We start from the raw sequence: 11,833 nt of genomic DNA on the forward strand, positions 1-11,833 counted from the left end.
CGAGGCACGTGCTGCAACTCCAGGCCCGGGAACTGCTTCTCCATCTTACGCACTTCTGCGAGGTACACCTCCATGTGCTCGTCCTTCGGCTCGTATACTTTGTTGGAGAAGTTGATGAGGAGCTGCGAGTCGCCCCTAATTGTGAGGCGCTTCACCCCCAGAGTTGCCGCCGCCTTCAGGCCAGCTATGAGGCCTTCGTATTCTGCGATGTTGTTGGAGACCTTCTCACCCTACTGAAAGCAGAGCTGCATGGCGTAGTAGAGTTTGTCTTGAGCGGGCGAGATGAGTACTGCTCCAGCCCCCGCGCCCTGGTGCGCGAAGGCGCCATCGAAATACATGACCCAGCTGTCTGGCGCCTCACTTCCTGGTGAGGTGGACCGGTCCTCACCTACTTCAAGCGTCGGGGCATCCGTCCATTCCGCCACAAAATCAGCAAGTGCGGCTCCCTTGATGACCCTGGTAGTGCTGAACTCCAACTAGAATGCATGCAGCTCGATGTTCCACTCAGCGACCCTTCCAGCAGAGTTGGGGCTCCTGAGCGCTCTCTCCAATGGGTAGGCTGAGACGACCTTGATGGGGTGGCCCTGGAAGTGTGCTGCAACTTGCACGAGGCCACCAAGAGCGCGAGAAGGAGCTTTTGGGGCATGGGATATCACGCCCTTGTGTCCCGCAACACCGTGCTGACGAAATACACCGGGTGCTCGATAAGGGCTGGCACGTTGGTGAGGCTCGTGTCTTGCGGAAGATGGGATCTCTCCTGAGGTGATGGAACCTCCGACGCTTGATCGCTTGTCGGGACCTTGGCGGCGGCGTCCTGCCGAGCTTGGTCCCTTGTTGATGCCGCTATGGCCCTTGCTGCGCCTTCCTGATCTTGCGTCACCCCGGTTGTAGCTTGGCGCGACGTGCCTTTGGCTTGGTGCTCTTCCCGAACCACCACCAGTGCTACGCTGGCGGAGTACAGAGTGGCGGCAAGGTAAAGTACTAGGGGCTCGAGAGATCGCGGCGCCACCATCACTGGAGGGCTGGTTAGGTAGTTCTTGAGGTCTTGAAAAGCTCGGTCGGCCTCCAGGGTCCACTCGAACAGGCCCTTCTTCTTCATCAGCTTGAAGAAGGGTAGGGGGCGCTCTCCCAGCTTGGAGATGAAGCGCCCCAACACGGTCACCCGACCAGCCAGCTTCTGCATTTCCTTCAGGGTCTGCGATGGGTTCATGTCTTCAATGGCCTTGATCTTCTCCGGGTTTGCCTCGATCCCTCTGTGGGACACGAGGAATCCCAGCTTGCCGGAAGGGACACCGAACATGCACTTTTCTGGATTAAGTCGCAGGTTCACCTGGCGCAGGCTCGCGAAGGTCGCCTCCAAATCTTGGATCAAGGTTCTTGCCTCCCAAGACTTCACCACAATGTCGTCGACGTAAGCCTCCGCGTTCCTCCCGAGCTGCCGCCCTAAGGCGATGTGCATCAACCGCTGAAAGGTCGCGCCTGCATTGCGCAGTCTGAAGGGCATGCAGGTGTAGCAGTACACCCCACACGGGGTCAGGAAGGCTGTCTTCTCTACATCTTCTACCGCCATCTTGATCTGGTGATACCCTAAGAACGCATCCAGGAAGCACAGCAGGTCGCACTCGGTGGTAGAGTCAACGATCTGGTCGATGCGTGGGAGCGGGAACGGATCTTGGGGGTAGGCCTTGTTGAGGTTGGTGAAGTCGACGCACATTCGCTCCTTCCAGCCTTTCTTCGGCACTACGACGGGGTTCGCCAGCCATTCGGGGTACCGAACCTCGCTAATGGTACCCACCGCCTCCAACTTGCGGGTCTCTTGGACGATGAAGGCCTGCTTCTCTGTGGACTGCCATCTTGCCCGCTGCTTCACCGGGCGTACGTTGGGGCACACCCTCAAGTGATGTTGAATCACTTCTCTCGGGACCCCCACCAGCAGCTTGGGCTCCCACGCGAATATCTCCTTGTTTGCGCACAAGAACTTCAGCAACGCTTCCTCTTGGCCTGGGCGAGGTCGGCACCTATGGTAAAGGCGGTTCCCGAGGATCCGTCTTCATCGACCGGCACCTGCTTGGTTTCCTCCTTGTCTTGGGTGAACAACTGCTTCTTCTTGGTTGGTGCGGCCCCCTTGGCCTCGGGGGCGCCCGCGTCGACGGGCTGCGCCACCGCGGCGGTCTTGAGGGCAAGCTTGAGTGCCGCCAGGGCCTCCTTGGCGTCCCCCTTGATGGTGAGGACGCCCTTGCTTCCAGGCATCTTCATGAGGTTGTATGCTGGGTGGGTTGCTGCCATGAATTGAGCCAGCGCTGGGTACCCGAGGATGGCGTTATACGGGAGGCCGATGCGGGCGATGTCGAAGTCGACCAGCTCGGTACGGTAGTTGTCGCGCGTGCCGAAGGTGACGGGGAGGCGGATCTGCCCCAGGGAGTGGGCGGTGCCGCCGCCAACTCCTGAGAAAGGTTTGCTGAGGCTGAGCCGCTCGAGCGGCACGTGAAGAAGGCTGAAGGCCTCCACGGAGAGCACGTTGAGGCCAGCGCCGCCGTCGATGAGGGTCTTGGTGACGGCTATGTTGCAGATGGTGGGCGTGCAGAGCATCGGGAGCATACCCGAGCCGGCGGTGGTGACGGGGTGGTCTTCTCAGTCGAAGGTGAGGTCGGCCTTGGGCGCAGCCCAGCCCGGTGGAGACCCCGAGCGCTTGGAAGCGGCGCCGATCTGGCGAAGGAATGGCTTGACATGGCGATCTGAAGGCGGTGCTTGAGAGCCGCCTAGTAGGGCCGTGACCGCATGGTGCGCCGATGCCACGTAGCGCGCAGTGAAGAGGTTGCGGAGCTCCTCCCAAGATGCCACCGTGGATCCGGGGAGGTTGAGTAGCCAGGCGCGCGGCGCGCCGGTGAGGGCCATGGGAAACCAGTTGGCCATGACCTTGTCGTCGCCCCCGGCCTCGAGGACGGCCTCCTCGTATGCCAGCAGGAAAGCTGTTGGGTCCGCCGCGCCGTCGTAGCACGGCGGCATCTCCGTCTTGAACTTGGGTGGCCACTGCACCTGCCGCAGGGCGGGGGCCAATGCTCGAAGCTCCCTGGCCCCGTCGTCAGCGCTGACCATCGGAGCCGATGGCGAGGCGCCTACCATGAGGGCGGAGTGCAGTGGTGGCGGAGCGTAGATTAGCGAATGGAAGGCTATGACGCACCCCTACCTGGCGCGCCAAATGTTGGATCACGGATTCTAGCAAAACCCTTAAGGTTCGAACACTGGGGTGCGCGCGAAGTTCTCCCCCTACCGATCCACGTCCTAGCTTGCTAAGATCTCAAGAACGAACTCACCGCACAAGGGACACAAGATTTATACTGGTTCGGGCCACCATTGTGGTGTAATACCCTACTCAAGTGTGGTGGTGGATTGCCTCTTGGGCTGATGATGAACAGTACAAAGGGGGAAGAACAGCCTCCTGAGGATGAGGTGTTCTTGTGCTTGGCGAACTTGTGTGGGTGAGGATTACTCAAGATGAGATGCCTCCTACTATGGTGGCTAGTCCTATTTATAGAGGCCCTGGTCCTCTCCCCAAATATTGAGCGGGAAGGGAGCCAACAACGGCCAATTTGAAAGGGGACGGCTAGTACAACTTATCCTGACAAAAGCGGTCTTCGCCTGCAAAAGGCTCTGGTGGTGACGCCGCCTTGGGCTCCATGGTGACCTCCGTCTTGCCGTCCTGCTGGTCTTGGTCTCATTGCACTGATATGGAAACCTTTGCTTGATGCCTCGGTACTTGGCGCCTGCGCTTGCTGCCTTAGCACCAAAGAGGAAACAAGGACGCTGCATGCGCTGGGGCCCGCCTGGCGCCCGCCTGGTCTCGATCGTCATGGCTCACGTCATGAGAACCTCGCGAGGTTTGCCCTGCCTTGATCTCTCCGCTCCTCGCGAGCCTGCCTGGCGAGGCCGCTCCTGAGGAGGTCTTGCGTCGCCCGCCTCGCGAGGGTCTTGGATGCCTTGTTGATGAAGATGGGCCGTACGGGCCTGCTAGCAGAGCCACGCCGTGGGCCGTAGGCAGGCAAGTCTGGGGACCCCCGTTCCCAGAACGCCGACAAGATGTGATCCTACTCGGACTCGGATCCCGGCCGAACATATTTTGGGCTTTAGGGTCCGTGCAAGGCCCAAGTGTTGAGCCCGCGACGGATGCCTATATAAAGTGGAGGTGCGGCACACTCGTTTGGTTGATCGCTTCAGCGCTGTCACTAGGGTTTGCATGTGTTGCGAATAGACACCTCCACTCGCCGCCGACTGTGTGATCGGACCTAGCAGTCTGTCGCACGGTGTTCCTTCTGCACGCGCGGATAACGTTGGAGGCGGTGCACCTGCGCCGCTCCGGCGAACTTGTACGTGGGATCGGACGACCGGCTGTTCGAGGGAGATCGGACGAGGAGGAGACGATCCATGCGGACGCGCTGCCCCAACTCTTCTTCCGCTGCACGGCACTGCGCGTCTAGTGGTAACAAACTGTGATCCATCTCCCGTAGCATGTTCTTGGTTGTTCTGCATGTAGGAAATTTTAATTTGCAGTCGACGCACCCTACCGTAGAACCCAACAGTGGTATCAGAGCCTCTGCTATAGGATTGGGTTTCAGATCGTATGCATATTAGATATGTGGAGGCAGCAGATGAGATCTATCGTCGTTTATGAGATCGGCTGTGTGCACGGTTGATGAGATCAACTGCACATGGGGATCGATGTGGCTATTTTTTCTGATGATCGGAGTCGATGAGGTCGTGACACAACCTACCCCTACCGGTCGGTATCCGCCATCGGGGTTAACAGTGAAACATAAATCTGAATCAGACTCACGATGATCGATAAGATCGGTCAGATCGGAAAATTCGGCGTGATCGGAGTTCAGATGGGACCGCCGTGTGCATAGCGGATTGTATTTCGTACACGATCACATAAACCGGTAGAATGTGATTCTATGCATAACTTTATTTTGCAGGGTTTGATGTGAATAGTATGGCTCATATGTATGTGATGCATGTGTGTAAATTATACATGGCCTGCCCGTCATGTATGTCAGCCGGCAGGAGCGAAAGTGTTGTCATTATAATGTATAACGACATGCGTGTCGACTTGTGACTCTATGTAAAATTCATTACTAGTTGTAGTAGTTGGATAATATAGATCAGGTTGGTGGCTTGGCGTCCGGGCGTGACAAACAAGATGGAGTTCCTAGATGGTCATCGGAGTCGGAGTCGACCTGGAAGAATGTCCATGAAGGAGCCATACTATTTTAAAATATGTGTTTATTTGTGATAATCATGCTCCTTTGTTTCTATGCATGTTAAAATGGTAGAAAGATCCCTCATGAATATCAAGTGAATTGCCATCCCCGATGTTGCACCTTCGCACGTCAAGTACGTCTAGTAGTGGGCTCATAAAATTGGGGTGCTACTAGGTGTCCTTGAACTGAAGGGTTCGTGTCGGAAATGGAGATGCACTGCATCAGGTTAACTTGACAAGGCTATCAAAACGGTTTTGGGCCTTGTGGCAAAGAAGGTTGGGGGCCGGGGTATGAGATACCTTCCTAACCGACATGAGTCGTATAGAGATATGATTAGCAAGGAGTCGCTTACCGGATAGGCATGTTGTCTAGCAGTGATGCTAAAGCTCACAAGTCGCATGTGCTAGTCGGATCCTGAATCACTGAGAGTTTGCGGAGGGATGCCAACTTCAGTGGGAGTATTTATATTTAAGGCTTGAATTACTCTAAATAAACACATTGCTTAGTGATTGCATATTTTATGTTGTAGATTAATGGCACCACCTGCTCAACCAACTGTGGCACCCCGGCTCAGAGAAAACCGGAACGCCCTGTATTCCAGCCCAGAGATTGAGGTGAAGTCTTCTGGAATACGGCACTGCTTAGTATAGAACAAACCAGCTCTCTATTACAACACGAAAATGAATACACGGGTTCCGATATTACAATGAATAACATCGGCACGGCGACACTATGCCAACCACGGTTGCTCTATACAAGCAGCATAACAACTTGAAGCAGCAGAACAACTACTGGCAGCGGAACATCGAACGACGATGATGAACTCCAATCCGCAGGGACTCTGGCTGGAACGTTTATCCTAGCTCACGAACACGGGAACAACACCAAACAAGCAAGCAATCCAGGCACGACCTGCAAGCTGGCATGACACGCCAGGTCAGTACATTGAATGTACTTGCAAGCTCACAATAACCAGGAGCATTCAAGACAAACAACGGCATGGCAATTACAGGTTAAGCAGGAATTATCATGAGATCAACAGAAAAACATGGCATGAACAATATGAACATAATACTGCTAGAACAATATGATCATGGCATGAACAACATGAACATAATACTGCTAGAACAATAGGAGCATGACATGAACATATAAATCTGACGATACCAGCATGCAACATGATGACACTATATGCACCATATGCTCGGGTTACCTCATAACCAAACGGTGATCCTTCCGGCGATCACAACCATGACCAACACTTGGCCTCAAACCGTGATCCTTCCGGCGATCACAACCATGACCAATACTTGGCCTCAAACGGTGATCCTTCCGGCGATCACAACCAACTTATCTCCTCATCAAACTGTGGTTGCTATTAAGCACATTATTATTATTACTGTTGACTCACAGTGTGACCGACACGAACTGGGCCCTTATCCGCGGGCACAGCTATCGATAGATTTAATATACACTCTGCAGAGGTTAGTACACTGTACCCACACTACGGAACCCATGGCCTCGCACTCCTATTTGGGTGGACCAACGGCGTTCTGACAAAACCGATCCACTGCCATGACACTCTCCCGGCCACTCCGACTCACTCCCCACTGAGCTAGTCCTGGGTGGCCCCGTGTCTACCAAAGACACAACGACCACCGTCGTGGCCAAACATAAACGGTCCCAAACAGGGACCCGGATCCATACAACAACAACTGGCACACAAGGTTATGTCTGCTTACCAGACCAGGGTACCGCACACCCATAACCTTCCCTCGTTGGAGGCACCGGCGAGAGGCACGACAATAGCCCAGTTAGGACCTTCCCATAGAGGTAAGCGTGGTTGCACTGGTCAGTTCGATATGGTGGCAGCATGACTCAGCCAACAGTTGTTCAACTTCAATTTAATCCGGTTAAACTTGAATGCAAATATGCTGAGGCATGATAAAATACATGATGCAATTACAATGCATGAGCATGATATCAGCATAATCATGAGGGTATCACATAACTATCCACCATATCAACAATGAATCATATCCAACTGAGCATGGCATACTGACTAGCATGAACATCACAAGTACATACTTCTCCAAAACATAGCATGACCACTAGCATCAACAATAAATATCATGCAAGAACATATTAACAATGCCATCATGCAAGCATTTAACCAACTGGATGCAATGGAACATGCATAACAACTGTACTAGGGACAGATGGTAGTCATGCACCGAAGACCATCACCAACATCAACATGTACTACTAGCAAGCATAAGCATATGAAAGGAAATACTAGCTACTAGCAGGGCATGACAACCAGATGCATAACTACATAGCAAGAAAGTAAGCACTAACCAAGAATCATTACCGAAACAACGATAGCCATATTTTAAACAAGCAAACATTTAATAAATATTCAAGTTGAAAACCATGGCTACTGCATGACTATCATGCAAGTGGGTATTGTGGCTTGCCTGGGGGTGAGGGAGACTCCGGGAAGAAGTGCGGTGAAGCCGCGAAACGAAACACCGGACGGTTCTTTCTCGAAGGGGGCTGATTAGGGGCAAGGGTAAAATGGTCATTTTCACTGTGAGACCACCTGGTGAAAATGTCACCAAAAGATAGAGTTCGATGAGACGAAGAAGTGAGCGCTGGTTTCACCTCAATCGGAGTTACGGTTGCGGAGTTATGAGGTGTTGAAGAAGAAGGACCAATCTGTGAATATTTTCATCACCAACGGGTCCCTGAGTGGATAAGGCAGAGGCGCATATTAGAAAATATGCGTTTTGAGCAGAGAAAGCGCATTCCTGGCCGCGGTATAAGAAAATACGTTTTCCAGAGGGGAAAACGCGCTTTAGCGAACGAAGGGAAAGAATACGCTTTCGTCAAATGAAAACATACTCAACAAAAACCCGTTTCCACTTACGTGACGTGGCAGTGGCGGGGTCAACGGCCAGAGGATGACATGCGGGGCCCACCTTATCCTTCTCTCTCCTCCCCCTGTCTTCTTCTTCCTCCCGGGCCTGGCCATGATAGAAAGCAGAGGAGGAGGACAGGGGCGCTGCCGGCGCTGGCCCCGTCGACTCTGGCCACTCCCGGCCAAGGCGAGGGCACCGGCGGCTTCAGGGTGGCGCGCCGCACCGTTCAAAGAGGAGCCGAACGCCGGGGAGTCGCGGGGAGGAGGGGAGAGGCGGCGACCGTGGTCGGCAGAAGGGGGCGGCGGTGTTGGTTGTCGGCGACGTGGGCAGCTCTGGCGAGGGCTGAGGGGTGGGGGCGAACCGCCGGAGTGAGGAGGCGTAGGTGGCGACGGAAGGGAGAGAGGAGCGCCGGAGGGCTTGGTCATGGTGGTGGCAGAGAACAAGAGTGACGGCCAAGCTCCAGGAGGCGCGGCCAGAGGGACTCTGGAGACGAACTGGTGGGGTGGAGATGCTCTCTGGGAGGAGGGGAACACGCTGGAGGGGTCAGGAGGTGGAGAGGAGGACTAGGCTCGCTGGAAACGCGAAGACCGGCGATGGCCGAGGTGAACTCCGGCGAAAAGAGGAGGGGGCTGAGGACTCCGGTGGACTAGAGAGGCGAGGGGGGGATGAATGAGCTGCGGAGGGGTTCGGGGGTCCTTATATAGGCACGGAGGAGAGCTCTAGAGCTCACGAGCGAGCTCCCGACCGAGCTTTAATGGCGGGCAGAGGCTGGACGCGGCACGGGCATGGCGCTAGTGGTGCATTTATGGTGAACCACGACGAAGCACCGATGCAGGGCGACGCAGTCGAGCACGGGCGAGCTCCAGGACATGAATGGAGGTCGAGACGAGGAGGGAGGAGACGAGCACAGTGGCCGGACCGAGCCAGAGCTTGCACTGTGCGTGACGCCAGCGTAATCACCGTGAGCACTGGTGCAAACGGCGCGTTCTGGCCGGGCTGACCATGTCCAGTAGATAGACTGTCGTGTCCTCAATCAAAATGAGGAAATAAATCGGTCCAGGGGCAAAGAAGAGATTTGCACTTAGCTCCAAAGTAAATCAGTAAGAAGGTGTTTGTAACTCTCTGTGGTTAAACCAGCTAGGTAACATGGTAAAGAGTTTGTCTGATGATGATCACACCCTAAGGTGATGGTGATCACCAAAAATCAGACTAAGAGGAGGAGTTTAGATGAGGGTTGCTGTAGAAAGTGCAAAACTGGCCAGAATTAGGGATTTGGATGATACACTCACATACTTGATTGTCATGAGCTGAAATTTGGTGCAGGTGGGTTATTTGATGTTATGAAGCTGCTGTAAATATTTCATGCCATCTGGAAGTACGAAAGTGGAACTTGCTTCACAAAGCTTCATTCTGGATAGAAACTTGGAAAAATTGCACAGGGCAATTGGATTAAATAATTGAGCTAAAACTTGGTGGAGAGGGTTTATATGGATTGAAGAATGCCCTGGAATTTTTTTAAGCTTAAATGAATCAATATAAAATATAGTTGCTTCACAAACTGAAAATCTGACCAGAAACAAAGATTTGGAGCTGGGCTCACATAGATGAGTTACATGAGCTCATATTTGGTGGAGAGTCATGATAAGATCATAGGAAGGACCTTGCAAAATTGCAACTCATTTGGACATGCCTAGCTTGTACTTCCTTCACAATCACTTCCCTCAGACAAGAACTTTGAAAAATTGCTCAGGAATATTTACTAGGCAAATTGAGTTGATTTTGTCATGAGGCAATTATTTGGACAGGAAAAGATGTCCAAGAAGTTTGGGTTCAAATGGGCAAAGATAAATAGCACTTGCTTCACAATGTGCCATTTAGGACAAAATAGGAAATGAATTTATTGAGCATGATGGGAAACATGGCCAATCATATATCCATATTTGAGGGATATATTACCCAAACAATTTATGAGAATTATTTGGGAATTTTAGGAGCGACAGAAATATAGGTTGCTTCACAACCTAGGGTTTTAAGGGTTATTCCTTTATCGAAAAAGGAATATTCCCAACAAAAGAATATTGGGATTAGGTCAAGGATGGAAATGACATGATCTTGGGATGATGATGAGGGTGACAAGCCACTATAAAACCTAGGAAGACATGATCTTCCCAAGTTTCAGAACCACACAGCCACGGAAAAGCAAAACAAAACAGGAAATCCAGGAAAATCAAAGTCAAAAGAAAAGGGCAAAAATCCAGGCTGTTACACCAACTTTGCATTGAAATCAGTTCTGGAAAAGGATAAACTGAATGGAACAAACTTTACCACATGGTATAGAAATCTGAGAATTGTTCTCAAGCACGATAAAAAGGAACATGTTCTAGAGGATCCACTTCCAGAGGAACCTACCGATAATGCTAATGCCACAACTAATAATGCCTACCAGAAACTCGTTGATGAATCAACGGATATCAGCTGTCTGATGCTGGCTTGTATGGAGCCCGATTTGCAACAGCATTTCGAAAATGTTGAGGCTTACGATATGATCGAGAGTCTCAAGAGCATGTTTCAGACACAGGCTAGGACCGAAAGGTTCAACGTCTGGCGATCCTTGATGGATTGCAAGCTGAAGGAAGGTGATCCACTGAGCCCACATGTGATCAAAATGATCGGATATGTGCAAGCTTTGGATCGGTTGGGCTTCCCGCTCTTGGATGAGCTAGCTACTGATGCTGTTCTGGGTTCTCTTCCGCCTAGCTATGGGACGTTCATCTCGAACTATCATATGCATGGCATGGATAAGAAGGTCACTGAATTGCATGGGATGCTCAAAGTGGCAGAGCAGGATATTAAGAAAGGCACGCATCAAGTGTTGATGGTGCAGAAATTGGCTAAGTTCAAGAAGAGTTGGTCAAAGAAGAAGGCTAAGGCAAAGGGCACGGAGACGACAACCTCCGGCGCTGCGCCGAAGTCTGGACCAGACTCAAAGACCATTTTCTATCATTGCAAGGAGACCGGTCACTGGAAGAGGAACTGTAGCAAGTGGCCTGCAGAGCATGGCAAGAAGGCCGGGAATGCTGCTTCAGGCAAAGGTACACTTATTGCATATGTTATAGACATTTACCTTGCTGACATACCTAGTAGCTCTTGGGTATTTGATACCGGATCGGTTGTTCATATTTGCAACTCGATGCAGGGGCTAGTAAGAACTAGGCGTGTGGCACAAGGGGAGATTGACATCAGGGTCAGCAACAAAGCAAGAGTTGCTGCTTTGGAGGTCGGCACGATGCAGCTCCAGCTTCCTTCTGGATTTATTTTGGAATTGATAATTGTTATTACATTCCTGCACTTAGTCGGAACATTATTTTTTCCTCATGCTTGATGAGTCAGGGTTATGAATTCAATTTAAGGGACAATGGTTGTTCGTTTTATTTGAATGGTATGTTCCACAGCTATGCACCCATTGTTGATGGGCTATTCATATTGAATCTGGAACAGGAACCGGTCTATAACGTGAATGTCAAGAGGCATAAGCCTAATGAGATAAATCTGACATACTTCTGGCATTGCCGGCTTGGACACATTAGTCTAAAACACATGAAGAAGCTCCATGATGATGGGCTCCTAACTTCGTCCGACTTCGGGTCTTCGAGA

Source organism: Triticum aestivum, chromosome 3D, assembly GCF_018294505.1.
Source record: "Triticum aestivum cultivar Chinese Spring chromosome 3D, IWGSC CS RefSeq v2.1, whole genome shotgun sequence".
Taxonomy (NCBI): Eukaryota; Viridiplantae; Streptophyta; class Magnoliopsida; order Poales; family Poaceae; genus Triticum; species Triticum aestivum.